The sequence below is a fragment of the Giraffa tippelskirchi genome, chromosome 14 (genome assembly GCF_054371585.1).
Source record: "Giraffa tippelskirchi isolate mGirTip1 chromosome 14, T2T-mGirTip1v1.2.pri, whole genome shotgun sequence".
NCBI lineage: Eukaryota > Metazoa > Chordata > Mammalia > Artiodactyla > Giraffidae > Giraffa > Giraffa tippelskirchi.
The window spans coordinates 17,614,206-17,630,253 of NC_137288.1; the positions used below are offsets into that span (position 1 = coordinate 17,614,206).

A 16,048-nucleotide genomic window follows, 5' to 3' on the forward strand; every position below is an offset into this window, starting at 1 on the left:
GGTCTTATGGCAACATCTCTCCTCCTTCCCCTACCCCAGGGACCAGCAAACAAGGAAGGACGGAAGTGCAAGCCTGGCCTCCCCCCATCGCTTTTTGTAATTTAAGTTTTACTGGAACATAGCGGACCTACTCATCAAGTCGTGTGTGAGGCTTCTGTGACATGGGGAATCTGAGCAGTTGAAACAGGCTGTGTAGCCCCGAAAGCCTGAGACATTTACTCTCTGGCCCCTTTCAGGGAAAAAAAAAAAAAATTGCCGGCCTATACCCTCCACAGTGAGACTTACTCTTACGTCTGAGCTTCTCCTCCATCTGCCCTGCACCCATCCGATAGGAAGCCTAGAAACACCTGCCATGTGTGCTAAGACAGAGGCTCTTGCAGCCCCAGAGTTGGCAGAAAGTCTTTCTTCCCACATTTGGTCACCATCACTAATGCGCAAGTGCCCGCACATGGCCACTGTCCACTTTCCAAGGTCGCCACCAGCGACCGCAGCCTCACCACAGCCACCCTCAGAGGACCTGCTGCCCTGGCCACCTGCAGTGCAGAAGCACTGAGGCTGAGAGCAGGCCCCCAGCGCCAGGCAGTTCTGTATCCCCCCAGAGCATCCCTCTCCACCAAGGTCTCCATGACCAGCACACGCAGCCCTCTGCCTCAGACACCCAGGCCATTCCTGTATCTGGATGGATGGAGAACCTGAACAGCTGAGGTTTAAACGGGAGCCTTATTTAAGGGTCACCTGCTCCCTGGCTTTGTTCTGGCACCAACTCGCCACTGGTAGGCAGGACCGTTTACGTGTGAATTTGGAGACCAGAAGCCTGGAAATTTATGGCACTGAGTCGTCAGGAGAGGAAGCTGTAAAGTGCCTGACAGAACGGCTCTAAAAATTAAGATCTCTGCTTCCTGAATCCCAGGCTGAAAATCCTCAAATCCGGCCGTCTGGCTTAGCTCTCCTCCTTCTGCACCAAGCTTATTCTTAACACGACACAGGGAAAAAAGATCAGGATGACTTTAATGCAATCCTGTCTGGGAACCTTCCTCACTCTTAGTTCCTGAGCTGAAGTAGGCTCTTCCAGTTTCCCAGGAAGTCCATCAGGAACTCGTGAGAGAGGAGCCGGGCCGCAGGGGAGAAGTCAGGTGTCTGGACAGCAGCTCAGCACCTCAGCAGGCCATGTCCATGCTTTGCAAAAGTCCGCTCTCTTAATTCAGAGAGCTCTAGGCTCACGCTCTGCCCTTGCCATGTACTGGCTGGCTAACTCGGGCCACGTACTGAATTCTCTCCATCTTGGTTTTTTACTTCAGAGCATTTGATGGAGGAACTTTTGTAAATCAAAGAGCATGAGGCCCAAGCTGCAGTGGATGCAGTTCTTTCTTTTTTCACCATTTGTCTTTATCTTCCCCTAACCTGGCTTAGCAAAGGGTAAGGCCAAAGGCCTTAGAAAATCTAAAGCAATAAAGTATAAATGGGGGAGTGCAAGGCTCTGAAGAGCAAAAGGACATTTATTTAGACACCATTGGTTATTCAGCTTCATTAATCATTGTCTAACCTGATTTGCTGAAGCACAGATGACACTGATGTGGACAACTGTTGTTTTCCAGAGTCAGAGGAAGTATCACATTCTTTCTGCTCAGTCGGGCTCCCTCCAGACTTTTTCTGAGTTCACAGGTGGCCATGTGGAATCGTCGTTGGAAAGGTCGTTGTCATCTGCACTTTATTTTTTTATTTTGGCCACACAGTATGGCTTGCAGGATCTTAGTTCTCTGACCAGGGACTGAACCTATGCCCCCTGCATCGGGGATGCAGTCTTAACCACTGGACCAACCACACAGGGAAGTCCCTCATCCACAGTTCAGACTGAATAAATGGGCTCATTGACAGCAACCTGACATCTGAATGGAAAGAGTAAAACAGACAACCCCAAATGTATACAATACAAGTAATTTACAGCTTGACTTTGGCGTACCCTGCGGTTCTTTCATTGTGAGTACATCTGATACTGTGGGAAGGCCAAACACTTCACAGAAGTGGCTGCCGGCCTCTGAAGCCCACCCTCAGGAAGCCCTGGAAACGGTCCAGCGTCCTGCCCTGACACTCACAGCTTCCGCCCCCTGCCTTGGGGCTCTGATGCGTCCGACCTGAAGGCTCCCATATGCAACTTTAGAGGGCATTTCCTTCATCCAAAAAACACAAACAAACCAGAAACAGAAACATAAACCATGGCGTTAGAACGCGGGCGTGTTTCCACCAGGGGGCAGCGGCGCCTCATTCGCCGGCTTCGGCCGTTGGCTACACCGGACGGCGGGCAGGGCCCCCACCTGGAGTTCACACATCTCTGCACAGACTTCACAGGAAGCTGAGACCCTGGGCTGTGAGCCACTGGTGCTGAGTCCCGCGGGTGGGGCTGCGGCCGCGCGCCTGCGGAGGCCCAGGCCGCCGAGGTCCAGCCTGTCCTGTCCCCGCACGACCGCGGCCCCAGACGCCAGGTTCTCACCCAGGTCGGGTCGCCACACGCCTAGGGCACCTCGAAACTGCCCCCAGGAGCAGGCCTCCTGCTCTTCCACTTCAGTCAGCAGACAGCCGGTGACTGCGGGTCCCAGTGACCAGAAAGGGTGGAGGCGGAGGGGCAGTCTCCTGTTATCCAAACGAAGTGTTAGCCTTACACTCGTACTAGAGACACTAGCAACTAACGTTACCAGAGCTCATGGCACACAGTCCAGCAGAGGCTTCCTCCCAGCCGCTCCCTCTCCAACCGGCACCTGGGTTCACACCGGACCGATCCTACTAGAAATAAACGCGTTACCTGTACACCTGGGTGCGCCCTGCACTTCCGGGGTGGGGCAGCGGTGGGCACACGTCCTCTCGCGAGACCAGGGCGGTGGCCTCCGCAGCAACCACCGCGGCGGGCTATTTTCCCATCATCATCGCCTCTGTGCTCCTGGGCGCCGAGGAGCGAGCCCGTGGCCTCGCGCCTCCGCCATGAGCTCCCCGCGCAGCCTGCTGATTGGAGGACAAGAACGCTCACGTGACTCATGCCAGCCAGTCACGCGGCCGTTAAGTCAGCGTCCATCAGTCACATGGCTGCCCTGAGCACCGTTGATAAACATGGCGCCCGCCTCATACACCTTGCCATGCTGCCTTGCGAGTCTTCCGTTTGCTTTTGTTTCAAAGCATTTTCCCGCCAGTTTCACCCCAGGCGGTCCTGAATGGAGTCGGGGTGAACAGGGGGATGCCGCCCAGAGGGTTCCGGTGAGCGCAGGAGCGTATCAGTGCAGTATGATGGATAAAGCGCGTCACTGCAGGAGAGAGAAGTGGCAGGACCGGCAGACGGACACGTAAGAAGAGAAGGACGTGGAGGCTGGTCCTCCTGGCCGATGCGCAGGTGGAGGGAGGCGATGGCCAAGGAGTGGACTTGTCACTTTTAAAGAATAAAAATCACTTTTGGGAATTCCGGCTTTGAACTTCAAGTCGACATGCAACCTTTTAACTCTTCAAGTCCGTCCCCCACCCCCACCACCCACTTTCTGTATTTCAGTGTTCTGGAGGCTTCCCTGGTGGCCCAGGGGGTAAAGAATCAGCCTGAGGTGCCGGAGACCCGGGGTTGATCCCTGGGTCAGGAAAATCCCCTGGAGCAGGGCATGGCAACCCACTCCAGTATTCTTGCCTGGAGAATCCCATGGACAGAGGAGCCTGATGGACTACAGCCTGATGGACTACACTGAGCGACTAAACACACACACACACACCCATAAATGTCCTCTGTTAGACCAGGCTTTTCCTTGGGTTTTACTTTGCCATCTTACGTTGAAAAAATGCCGTAAAAGGGAGACAGCTGTAATTTCTGTAAGACCAGTTTCATATCAGTTTTCTCACCGGCAAGGAATAGGGCATATGAGCCCCCCTTAGGCGGAAGCTGACAATGTGACTTTAGTCCAGGCTGTTCTTTACTGAAAAGCTGTACCTCCTCCTCCTCATGGCTAGAGCACAGCTATTCTGAGACCACAGCGTTTAACGTGAGGAGGGAAGAGGAAAGAAGGCAGCCAGGGTGAATGGCTATGATGTTATCTAAATATTTCAGCCCTGGTTCTTATCAGCTCCAGACCTCCGAGCTCACTGTGCTGCAGAGATTGCTCTTTAAATACTTTAGCACAGAAATCTGGAATTTTAGAAAGTGAACGCCCATTGAAAAGGACCCAAGCAGGGAAGGAAATTTAAATTCCAGTCCGCTAAGCAACGTTTTGCAAAAAAGCCCTCTTTCCCAAGCCTGTTTCCAGGAGCAACCTCCCCCAGCCTGCTTGTCCCCCACATCCTTGCAGGAGGTGCTGAGTCCCAGGCAGAGTCCTCATCCACCACCCTGGGAGGGCCCTTGCCATGTGCTCCTAAGGTCACAGAGTTTATAAAAGTTGGAAAAGTAAGGTTTGTGTTTGATTTTGTTTTGTGTGTTCTTTTACATTAGAGTTTCTTCTTAGCACAAATTGTAGCACTTCCAAGTTCCACAAAATCTGGGTCTGAGCTTGTTCTCGTTTTAAATAATGCATACGGATCAGTGGATGCACCCCCAGGATAATTAACTGGGGAACAGGAAGAAACCATTATACCTTCTTTATCTTTCTCTTATTTTAATCAAATAAGAAGATCAAACTTAACTAACACTGGCCAAACTGGTCCCTTCCTCTCACCCTGCACACACCCGTGCGCGCACGTGGCCGTCTGACGGGCATAATCACCACTGAAGATAGAGTAAGCGCCCAGAGGGAAGGGCGGGGGCAGGAGGCTCTCACCGGCTGCTTTCTCTCGACATTTGGGGTATACGTGTAGTTTTCATGTGAGAAGCATGTTCATTCTCACTACTTGCAGTCAAAACACATTGGAATGAAAACAAAGATACGTTTTTAAGGCTAAGATAAAATAGTTTTAAAATATTGTTTACCTGACCCTTTAACATGTGTAGTAGTGTAGTGTTAGTCACTCAGTCGTGTCCAAATCTTTTCAATCCCGTGGACTGTAGCCTACCAGGCTCCTCTGTCCATGGGATTTCCCAGGCAAGAGTACTGGAGTGGATAGACATTTCCTTCTCCAGGGGATCCGGATCGAACCCGGGTCTCCCACATTGCAGGCAGATTCCTTACTGTCTAAGCCACCAGGGAAGCCCTTAATTATGTGTATGTTTATGGTAAATAAAGCATATTAGTGCAGTAATTGTACAGATTTATGTGAAATCAATGAGTTATTTGGGCAGGTGTTTATTTTAAAAAAATATGACAGAGATGCATCATCAAAAGTTTGGAAGGGACTTCCTTAGCGATCCAGTGATTAAGACTCCATGCTTCTACCACAAGGGGCACAGTTTCCATCCCTGGTCAGGGAACTAATATCCTGCATGCAGCATAGTGGCCAGAAATAAATAAAGTGTACAACTTGAGGGCTTTTAGTGTATTCCTAGACTTGTGCATGCATCACCATAATAATTTTTTTTAAGTTTAGAAATTATAGCTTTAAAGTATTGTACTAACAATACTATCTCTATGCAGAAGAAACAGCTAGGGCAGAAAAAGTATCCATAGATGTGCCTAAATAATGAATGTAACTGTAACCCTTAGAGTCCACTTGGATTCACCAGCCACTCTTAGAATGAATGCAGAGTTGCCTGGGAGATGGATCACAAGCTGAGTCAGCAATGGACCATTCACATCTTAGTATGAAAGATTCCAATCACTTCCTTGTCTGCTAGCAGTCAGGCGGCATTGAAAATGGAAGCTGGAAAGAGTGAAAGAAGAGGAATGAGAAGTTGCTGCTTGTAGAGAAAGCCAGCTGCACTAGGGACTGGCTGAACCCAGCAGCAGTGGAATCTCACCTCCACATCTGGCTTGTGCTCAAGGCCCCTCCGCCCTTCCACCCTCCAGAGCTGACTCAGCTTCTTTTGAACTAGACACTTACAGCTTGAAAATATGGCTCAAGTCCTAGCCGTTTGTTGCAACAGTGTTGTATGTATTTAAGTGTGGCTTTCTTTTTTGGAATCTTGTAATCTAACTTAAAGTAACTTTAGCAGTACAGATAAACGTCATTCATGTTACATTTGGTTATGTATTCTGCCAGATATTATTTTTAAATATACAGTACACTTCTTTTTTTTCCTTATTTGAGACCATGTAGATTTTTTTTTTTCACTAAAATATGTCATGTCTTTCATTGGTTCCTTTCATTGGAGACTGGCCTTGGAAACAGACATGGGCATTGGATGTGCTCATTCATTGTTACTGGAGTGGTTACTATTTTAATATGCATTTTCTTGACCAGAGAATTCAAAGTTGCTCATTTATTTATTGACTCTTTTTTCTTCTTCCTCTACCTATTCTTTCTTATGTTATTTGTATGTTTTTCTATGAGGATGTTTATCATTCTTGATTTGTGAGGAATCCTTAAAATTTAATATTGGGGGTGGGTGAATTGGGAGGTTGGGATTGACATATGTACGCACTGTGTATAAAATGGATAACGGATGAGCACCTGCTATACAGCACAGGGAACTCTACTCAGGGCTCTGTGGTCACCTAAATGGGGAGGAAATCCAAAAGACAGGGGGTATATGTGTACATCTGGCTGAAACTGACACAGCAGTGTAAGGCAACTACAATTAAGAAAACTTTCTAAGTCTAATGTTGACATAATTGTAGTACACAGTTATCCTATTTGGCCATTGGCTTTTAAGGTTTACTTATTTTTCTGGCATATAGAAGTTTAAATTTTTTAGGAGTCAAATATCTTTACCTTTTACTGTATATTTTTATTTTACTATTATACCAAAGATATTTATTCACCTATATATTTACTTCCTTGTCTTACAGCTCTTCCTTTTTTTCATTCTTTCATCTCTAAGTATTCTTGGGTTTGTTTTATGAAAGTAATGCTCTAAATTTGTTTGACTTTATTTACAAAGTATTAACAATTGTGCCACTGATTTAAAAAGTTATTTTTATCTTTAATTCTTATAAAAACTCTGGGCTTCTCCTCTGTCCACTAATACCCCTGCCTATTGCTGTACTATTCAATGAAGCAAACATTCTTTTATATATCTTAAAGGATTAATACATCTTTTTATGTTTTTAATCATAGGAGTGCAGGCACAGGGTTAAATAAAGGTTTGAGGCTTATATGAAAAATAGCAGCCTCCATTTCACCCTTACCCTACCTTGTTCTTATCTGTCAGAAGAAATATTTTAAATGATTTTACTGGATTTTTTTCCTGCTAATTTTCTTGGCTGTTCTTATTATTTCTCTAAATAAACTTTGGAATTATTTTGACAAAAAAATTCCTTTAAAAATTCCTTAAAAAATTTTATTGAAACTTAATTAAATTTGAGATCACTTATTTATAATACTGATGCTTTCTTTCCTGAGAGTCTTCCCATTTACTAAAACCTTTCCTGCCCCTTGATGAACCTGTGGAATCCCCCTATCTCATTCAGATCCTCTCTGATAATTCTTTTTCAGTGTAACCCTAAGTATTGTGTGTGCACATTATTCAAATAGCAAAGATACATACATACGCATACATACATACATACACACACACATACACATACATACACCTTTGCTATTTTGATATGTTTCTTGAAGTGTTCTTAATCATTAAGAATAACTTTGTTTCCTCTACTTTTTTGTTTCATGGCCACTCATCTTACCCGATGTACAGTAAACAATGATGATAATGCAGCTGAGGTTGACTTTGTTTCCCAGCCACCACCTTGTCAGAACAATGCTCAAGGTCACTGGCACCAGTTACAAAGAACAAATAATTGGTATTGCATCCAAAATACAGAACCTTGGGCAATACTTTACTTTTAATATATCAAAATCTTACAGACATGATTCCTTCAAAGTACTGTGGTCTAGTAATTCAGTGTTCAGGATGCTGTCTTTAGGAGAACCAGAAATGTGAACGCAGAGTTAACCGTGTAGGTTTTCATAAGGGGGTGATGATCTGTATTCTCTCCTGCCCAGCTGAGGTCGTGTTCTTGATGCCGGTGGACACGCCCGATGCCAACAGACGTGTCCACCCACAGGTCTCTCCCCCTCTCTCACACATACACACGCACACACTCACACCTTCAATCAGCCACCTCTGTTCACCCACAACTCCAGCTTGAATCTCTCTTTTCCTGGTGGAGTCCTACCTACCCCATGTGACTGCTTTTCTGCCTCCCTGTGATAACTGTTTTATTTTTGGCTTACTCTTTATAGTGCAAATCACAATGGTATCATATAGCCATTTGTATAGTCTTTGTTTTTTGATTAATGGTCTGTGAAGGATACAATCTCGTCTCTGTTACTGCAGCACTTTCCTTTTTGGGAACTTTGTACACCTAACATGAGCACAGAGCAGGTGCTCCTGAACATTCGTTACATGGAACAGAGGGAGATACTGGTAGCACCTACATGCCTAACAGTTGGAGCACAGGAAGGAGTGCATTTAAATCATTAAACGTTTATTTCCAAAGAGTTTTAAGGGTGAGGGAAATTGCTTCTTTTGATGGTAGTAGGTTGGTACAAATCAAAAGTAATATAAAGGTATAAGAAAATTGCTGGAAAGAAATACACCAAAATGTCCACAGTGGTTTTTCCTGGAGTGGAGATCTAAACTTTTGTGTGTTTACTTTAAAATGGGCATGAATTCATTTTATAGTCAGGAAAAAATAGGTTTTTTTGTTTTCTTTTTAAGCTGACTGAGAATATTTAGGGCTGAGTTACTGGAAAAAGTACCTCTGAGGAATAGGAAAACAAAACTAGGTTTAAAAACAAGAGAGTTCAATAAAATAACATTTAAAAAACGTGTCCAAAGAGAATCTTGATCAGGAGAACGGGTAGTAGATTGTGATATTTCTACCCAGTGGACCACGTTTGACAGAGAAGTGAATGAAAGAGAGAAACATGGATAGAGTGTGTAGGACAATGTTGAGGTGACAGTATATACCATTTATAGAATAAAGTCAATATATAAAATGAATTCTATAAATATTTGAAACACATAACATACACATGCAGATGAACTGCTTATGACTTCCTACCACCCTGACCGGGGTCTGCTGGGCCCTCCCATTAGGAGGGCAGGGGGCGTCCTCAGTGGGTGGCGCCCCCCTAGGAACTCTCCCAGGAGCACGGGGCGGGCCTCCCCCTGCAGCATCAGCTGAAGGAGGGGCTGCTTGCAGGGGACCCAGCGGTGTCCATTCTCTTTGCAAAGCGCCTTCCCATGAAGCCTGTCACCTCAGCTCCCGCAGGTCTAATGTCTCCTATGTTAGAAAATAATAATTGCTTAAGTACAGAGAAGGGTTTCCCAGGTGTCACTACTGATAAAGTACCTGCCTGCCAGTGCAGACGAAATAAGGGACGTTGGTTCAATACCTGGGCCAGGAAGATCCCCTGGAGGAGGAAACAGCAGCCCATTCCAGTATTCTTGCCTAGAGAATCCCACGGACAGAGGAGCCTGGTGGGCTACAGTCTGTGGGGTCACAAAGAGTAGGACACGACTGAAGCACACACACAGATATAGAGAAAACACATTTATTTGACAAACACTGGTGCCAGGGAAACAGGGAAGATGGGAGCCTGACCCAGTGAAGGACTGAAGCAGGGCACTTAAGCTCCTTACGTTTATGCCCATCCACTGATAATCTTCTCACCTAATTTTAGCCAAAAGGCTCAGCCTCTGCTCCCCGCCACTCCATCTTACTCAAGACATCATTTCTCCCATCAACACAGCCGTGAAGGGATCAAACGGAAGAAACGCTGAAAGGCAAATGGAGACGAGCAAGTACGACCCCAGTCATCTGCTAACTGGAGGCCCAGACCCAGATGACTGCGGGTGGGTGAAGGATCACCCCCAGAGCGAGGGGGGTGCCCTGCCTGCTGAAGGCCCGATTCCCCACGGCACTCCCTCCTGGGAGCATCCAGGCACACTCGCACACACACAGACACACACACACACACTCAGTCCCACATTCACATACTCACATTCATATACACAGCCTCATGCTCACATGCACTCACACGCAAGTACACACTCATGCACCCTCACCCTTACACACGTAAGCCAGCTGTCACACTTGCACACACAGTCCCCCTGTGCTCTGCCTCATGAGTCTGGAACAAATGGTGAACTTGATTTCCACACCCCACAGTTGAGGACTGACCCACTTCAGCTGTGTTTGCAAAGGTTATGAGCTAAGCCAAGGAAATGATCCAGACGTAGAAAACCGACCATAGGGAACAAGATCCTCCCGACCCAGATTCCTGACAACTGCCTCCCTGGAGGGGGTGGGCCGAGCACGGGTTTCTTTCTCCATCTCACCCGGGTGGGGCTGGTCAGGACATCTCGGCTGTCTTGCAAATTGATATTGATCACTTCAGAAGGCGTCAGCAGGCACGGTTCAACCTGGTGGCTAAAATGGCCTAAACGATGGTTCCCCTGGGCAGGCTGCATTCCACACTGCCGGCCTGACCCTGCTCTTGGATTAAAGGTCAGGTTCAAACTGATCATAGGAGCCAGCGTGAGTGCCCAAGTTTACAGCCCAGCCTCCCGTCATGTGGCTGAGGGGTCGCCAATAGCAAATAAACATCCTGCAGTTTGGGAGTAACACAGAAATCATATTATATTGACACTTGAAGACCTGAAATTTAATTACAAATCCCCCAGGACACGATTTGTATATGTAAAACCCATGCTTTATCTAAACCCATAAGCTGGTATGGCATGAATTTGGATTAGTTTATTATTTTTTAGAAAGTCTCATTTGCAGGTGACAAAAAGATAATTATTATGAACGATAACTCGGTCTCTTGTTTATATTCAAGAACCCACGCCGATTAAAGTGATCTTGTAAAAGGACTTGAATAGGAGGATAAATCAGTATTGCTGTCAGTGCATCTTATTTCAGTAATAGTCACTATGGAAACAAATCACTGACCTATTTCTTTTCATACCTCCAAGTAAACAATACGGTCTCCACTTTTCTGTGCCTCTTGTTCCCCTTGGACAGGAATTTCTGGTACAGAATGTCCCTAAAACACTCTTTATTGAAACCTATAGTTCTTCCCTCCATGCTTATTTAAGTCATTATAAACATTCTCGGCCTCTTTGTGGATTTCTGCCACGGAAGGCGCCCAGGACGCTCAGCTCCCTCCTTCAGAATCCCGGGGGCTCTGGGCAGGGGCTCCCTGGGCCTGGCTCGGAGGCGGAGACCACCGATGCAGGGGTGATGGCGCGCACGCACACACACGTCGGGAGATGCCCGGTGCCGCAAGTCAGCAGAGCTCCCCTTGAGTGTCTTTTCTTGCCACGCAGATCTGTAGTTACAGACAAACAGGAATGTCACAGAAGGTCATTTTCCACACTAAGCTGCTGATTCAGGGAAGAACAAACGAACTATTAACATGTGTGTGTTCCTTTCCTTGTCCTCAGCCCACATCCTAAATCCATTTTACATTTGGCTGAAGCCAGAAGTTTCTAAATATAGACACTGTTCCCTCTCCGGCACTAAGGAGCACCCCTGCGGGGCTGTCGTGCAGCCGCTCTCAGCGCCCACCGAGCCCCTGACGCCGGCAGAGCGGGGCTGGTCGCCCTGGACCGCGTCCCACCCCGCGCCCCCAAGGACACGCTCTTGCTGAGGTATCAGAAGGAAGTATACCCTGTTTAATTTTATTGATGGCCTGCTAGTTTTATGACCTGTAAATCCCTCCTCTTCACTTGTTTATTGTGTGAGATGGAAAATTACATAATAAAAGGGGGGGAAAGACACACATATAGAAATAAATTAAAAAAAAAAAGACATAAAAGATACACACCCCAAACAGTGCTCTCCAAGAGGGCAATAAAGAAATAACAGATAAATCACCAGCCCTCTGTGTAATGTATTATGAATAATGAGAGCAAAGTGGTCATAGTGATTCACTTTCCTTACCTGACAATATTTTTTTTCGTGGGAAAAGTTCTGACCTAATGTGGGACAACTGCAAACGTGGCCCAGGTATCCTGGGAGAACTTCTTGTGGTTTCACTACCAACATTGCTGCTGCTGCTGCTGCTGCTGCTTCTAAGTCGCTTCAGTCGTGTCCGACTCTGTACAACCCCATAGACGGCAGCCCACCAGGCTCCCCCATCCCTGGGATTCTCCAGGCAAGAACACTGGAGTGGGTTGCCATTTCCTTCTCCAGTGCATGAAAGGGAAAAGTGAAAGTGAAGTCACTCAGTCGTGTCCGATTCTTCGGCATCCCGTGGACTGCAGCCCATCAGGCTTCTCTGTCCATGGGATTTTCCAGGCAAGAGTACTGGAGTGGGTTGCCATTGCCTTCTCCAACTACAAACATTACTTTCTTGGTAATGTTTGTAATCTCTAACAGAGCCATGATATCCAAATAACCACATCAAGTTGATACCAGAACTATTGTTTGGAAGTGGGAAAAATGTAACCTGAAAACATGGTGGGTGTTTGCAAACATCTCCACATCTGCCCTTGTCCTGGCCCTTTGCAATGTGACTCTGCAGCTCTTCCCACTTAAGAGGCAGAGGCCATTTCATCGCTTTTCAAATCTGGGTCAGCCTTGGGACTCTCTTGGGCCTCCAAATATGGCACAAGTGATGATCTGCTGGCTCTCAGCCTAAGCTTCACAAAGACTCACACGATTTTACTCTCGTAGAGCCTCTGCCGTGAAAACACACCTGGGACGGTGACTGCAGGGTAGAGAGAGCACAGAAGAATTGAGGCATCGCAGCTGACTGCAGAGACATGAGGGACCCTGACTCAGAAGACAGTCCTAGCAGAGTCCAGCCTCAGTGGCTGACCCATGGGATTATAACTATGTACTTGGCTCTCATTTTAAGCTACTAAGTCGGGCTACTTTGTTACACAGCAGTAACAATCTGGTACACCTCTTCTTTCTCATTTAATAACTCTCCCATCCCCCAGTAAAGTCTTGATGTTTTGCAAAAAGTCCTGGTCAAAGAAACAAGAGACCCAGATGCTAGTCCTGACACTCAGATATTACTTTTCTGAGTATCAGTTTCCTTGTTTATATGACAACATACAAGATGCTTCTAACTGGAGCATCTTTATGAAAGAAACTGACAAAGCAGCTTAAATTCTTATGCACATTGGTGCAAATGCCTTTAAGAGGCACGTCTAACAAATCTAGTCACATGACAAGTACACCACTTGACGCAGCAATCCCACTTTTTTGCTCTTATGCTATGGAACTAAACACATGAATATACCAGTGTTTACATTCAAGGGTGTCTAGTGCAGGAGAATTTGTATGGCAAAAACCAGGAAATAACCTGAATGCCCATCAAGGAAAATGGTTGGACAAATAGTGGTATATTCATACATAACATTTTCTGCAGCTATTTAAAGAATTTTCCACAAGAACTTTCATGATGTATTTTTTTAGTGAGCAAAATGAGTTTCATGGTATAACGCCATTTGTATACAAGAAACAAAACACAACACCTTTATATGAGGATGCAGTTTTTATATACTTGTTTGGCCATGAAGAATGGTTCAGAAGGATACAGACCAAGCTGATTGCCTGGGTTGGCGGCAGCAGTTTATATCAGCAAAAATACTGAAACAACCTCAGTGCTTAGATTTAAGAGTTTAGTTTAATTATGGCAGGTTCATACAGAGGCAGACATGGCAGATGCTCCGGGTTGGTTCTCGACACCCCAATAAACCAAATATCACAATGGGGCAGGCCACACAGATTTTCTGGCTTCCCAGTGCCTATAAAACTCATGTTTACATTACACTGTAGTCCATGAGGTGTGCGATCATATCATGTCTAAAAAGCTGAATTTAAAAATACTTTGTTACTAAAGATTTGCTAAAAAATTCTAAACATCATCTCAGTCTTCAGCGAGTTGCAATCCTTTCACAACAGTAGTATCAAAATTCACTCATTCATCTCAGATTCCCATAATAAATATAATAGTAATGGAAATGTTTGCAACAGCCTGAGAATTAGCAAAGTATGACACAGAGACAGGGAGTGAGAAAACACAGTTGGAACATGGCACCGATAGACTTCTGCAGGGCAGGGTCACCACGAACCTCCAACTCCATAAAAACACAGTGTCTGCAAAGTGTGATCATGAACCACAATAAAACAAGGTCTGTCTGAAACAGTATTCAGCTGTGAATGGTATATAACACATGAAAATAAGTATATGTAATATATTAAAACATCTATTTCTGCTTTATTGACTATGCCAAAGCCTTTGACTGTGTGGATCACAATAAACTGTGGAAAATTCTTCAAGAGATGGGAATACCAGACCATCTGACCTGTCTCTTGAGAAACCTGTATGCAGGTCAGGAAGCAACAGTTAGAACTGGACATGGAACAACAGACTGGTTCCAAATAGGAAAAGGAGTACGTCAAGGCTGTATATTGTCACCCTGCTTATTTAACTTATATACAGAGTACATCATGAGAAACGCTGGGCTGGAAGAAACACAAGCTGGAATCAAGATTGCCGGGAGAAATATCAATAACCTCAGATATGCAGATGACACCACCCTTATGGCAGAAGGCGAAGAAGAACTAAAGAGCCTCTTGATGAAGGTGAAAGAGGAGAGTGAAGAAGTTGGCTTAAAGCTCAACATTCAGAAAACTAAGATCATGGCATCTGGTCCATCACTTCATGGGAAATAGATGGGGAAATAGTGGAAACAGTGTCAGACTTTATTTTTTTGGGCTCCGAAATCACTGCAGATGGTGATTGCTGCCATGAAATTAAAAGATGCTTACTCCTTGGAAGGAAGGTTATGACCAACCTAGACAGCATATTTAAAAGCAGAGACGTTACTTTGCCAACAAATGTCTGTCTAGTCAAAGCTATGGTTTTTCTAGTAGTCATGTATGGATGTGAGAGTTGGATGATGAAGAAAGCTGAGCACTGAAGAATTGATGTTTTTGAACTGTGGTGTTGGAAAAGACTCTTGAGAGTCCCTTTGACTGCAAGAAGATCCAACTAGTCCATCCTAAAGGAGATCAGTCCTGGGTGTTCATTGGAAGGACTGATGTTGAAGCTGAAACTCCAATACTTTGGCCACTTCATGCAAAGAGTTGACTCATTGGAAAAGACCCTAATGCTGGGAAGGATTGGGGGCAGGAGGAGAAGGGGACGACAGAGGATGAGATGGCTGGATGGCATCACTAACTCGATGGACATGGGTTTGGGTAGACTCTGGGAGTTGGTGATGGACAGGGAGGCCTGGTGTGCTGTGATTAATGGGGTTACAAAGAGTCGGACACGACTGAGCAACTGAACTGAACTGAATATGTTAAAAATAATGATATTAATAAACAGGAAGCAGTATTGAAGGGAATACAGATTCATGATCTCACACCTATCTCTTCAGAATCGATACAACCAATTAGCCGCAGGTAACTTTTTAATGATCATGAGCTTATGAGTGGCTTACCTTTATTTTTATTTATCTATGTTTTCTAATTTTGCTAAACTAACATATGTTAAAGGGGGAAGAACTAGGCCAGAGCAGAGATATTTAGTGATTCAATAGAGTTGAGTAAAACAGATGGAAAGAACCAGAGGGGACTGGATCTTTCATAAGCTCAATGACATCTCTGAATAATAGGGAGGTGAAACTATTTTGAATTGGAAATAGCGGTTTCAGATATTTAGTGAGTTCGGTGACCGGACATCTATAATATCTCTGGCTCATACAAAGTGATGAGGACAAATGAGATAATTAATATTTATAAAGTACCTCAACATCCTGCAGGAAATGCTGCTGTATGATAATATCATCCTTCTCAACTCAGATGGGCCCACACAACCACTTTCTGATCCCACCCTTCAAGATCATCTGCTTATTTCTTAGTTAGTAAGTATGGTCTTTGTTTTTTTCCCAGACAAGAAAACCTGGATCTGAGAAAGATGTTATATTTCTTCTTACTATAAATTTTGTAAATGAAAACAAGAGACTGTTTTCACCCTCTGAGAGTACACTTGTGCTTGAATGATGCTTTTCATGAAAATA

At 45.2% G+C, this 16,048-nt stretch overlaps 1 long non-coding RNA gene across 2 annotated transcripts; it reads left to right on the top strand.

Annotated features, from left to right (window-relative positions):
• The first annotated feature begins 3,035 nt into the window (after positions 1 to 3,035).
• Positions 3,036 to 7,304, top strand: LOC145534917 (uncharacterized). 2 transcript variants are annotated; one of them, XR_014075070.1, is made up of 2 exons: positions 3,036 to 3,329; positions 5,595 to 7,304. It is a non-coding gene; the product is annotated as an uncharacterized LOC145534917 (long non-coding RNA). The 2 variants fall into 2 exon arrangements; XR_014075071.1 differs by having other exon boundaries at positions 3,083 to 4,405.
• Positions 7,305 to 16,048: the final 8,744 nt, after the last annotated feature.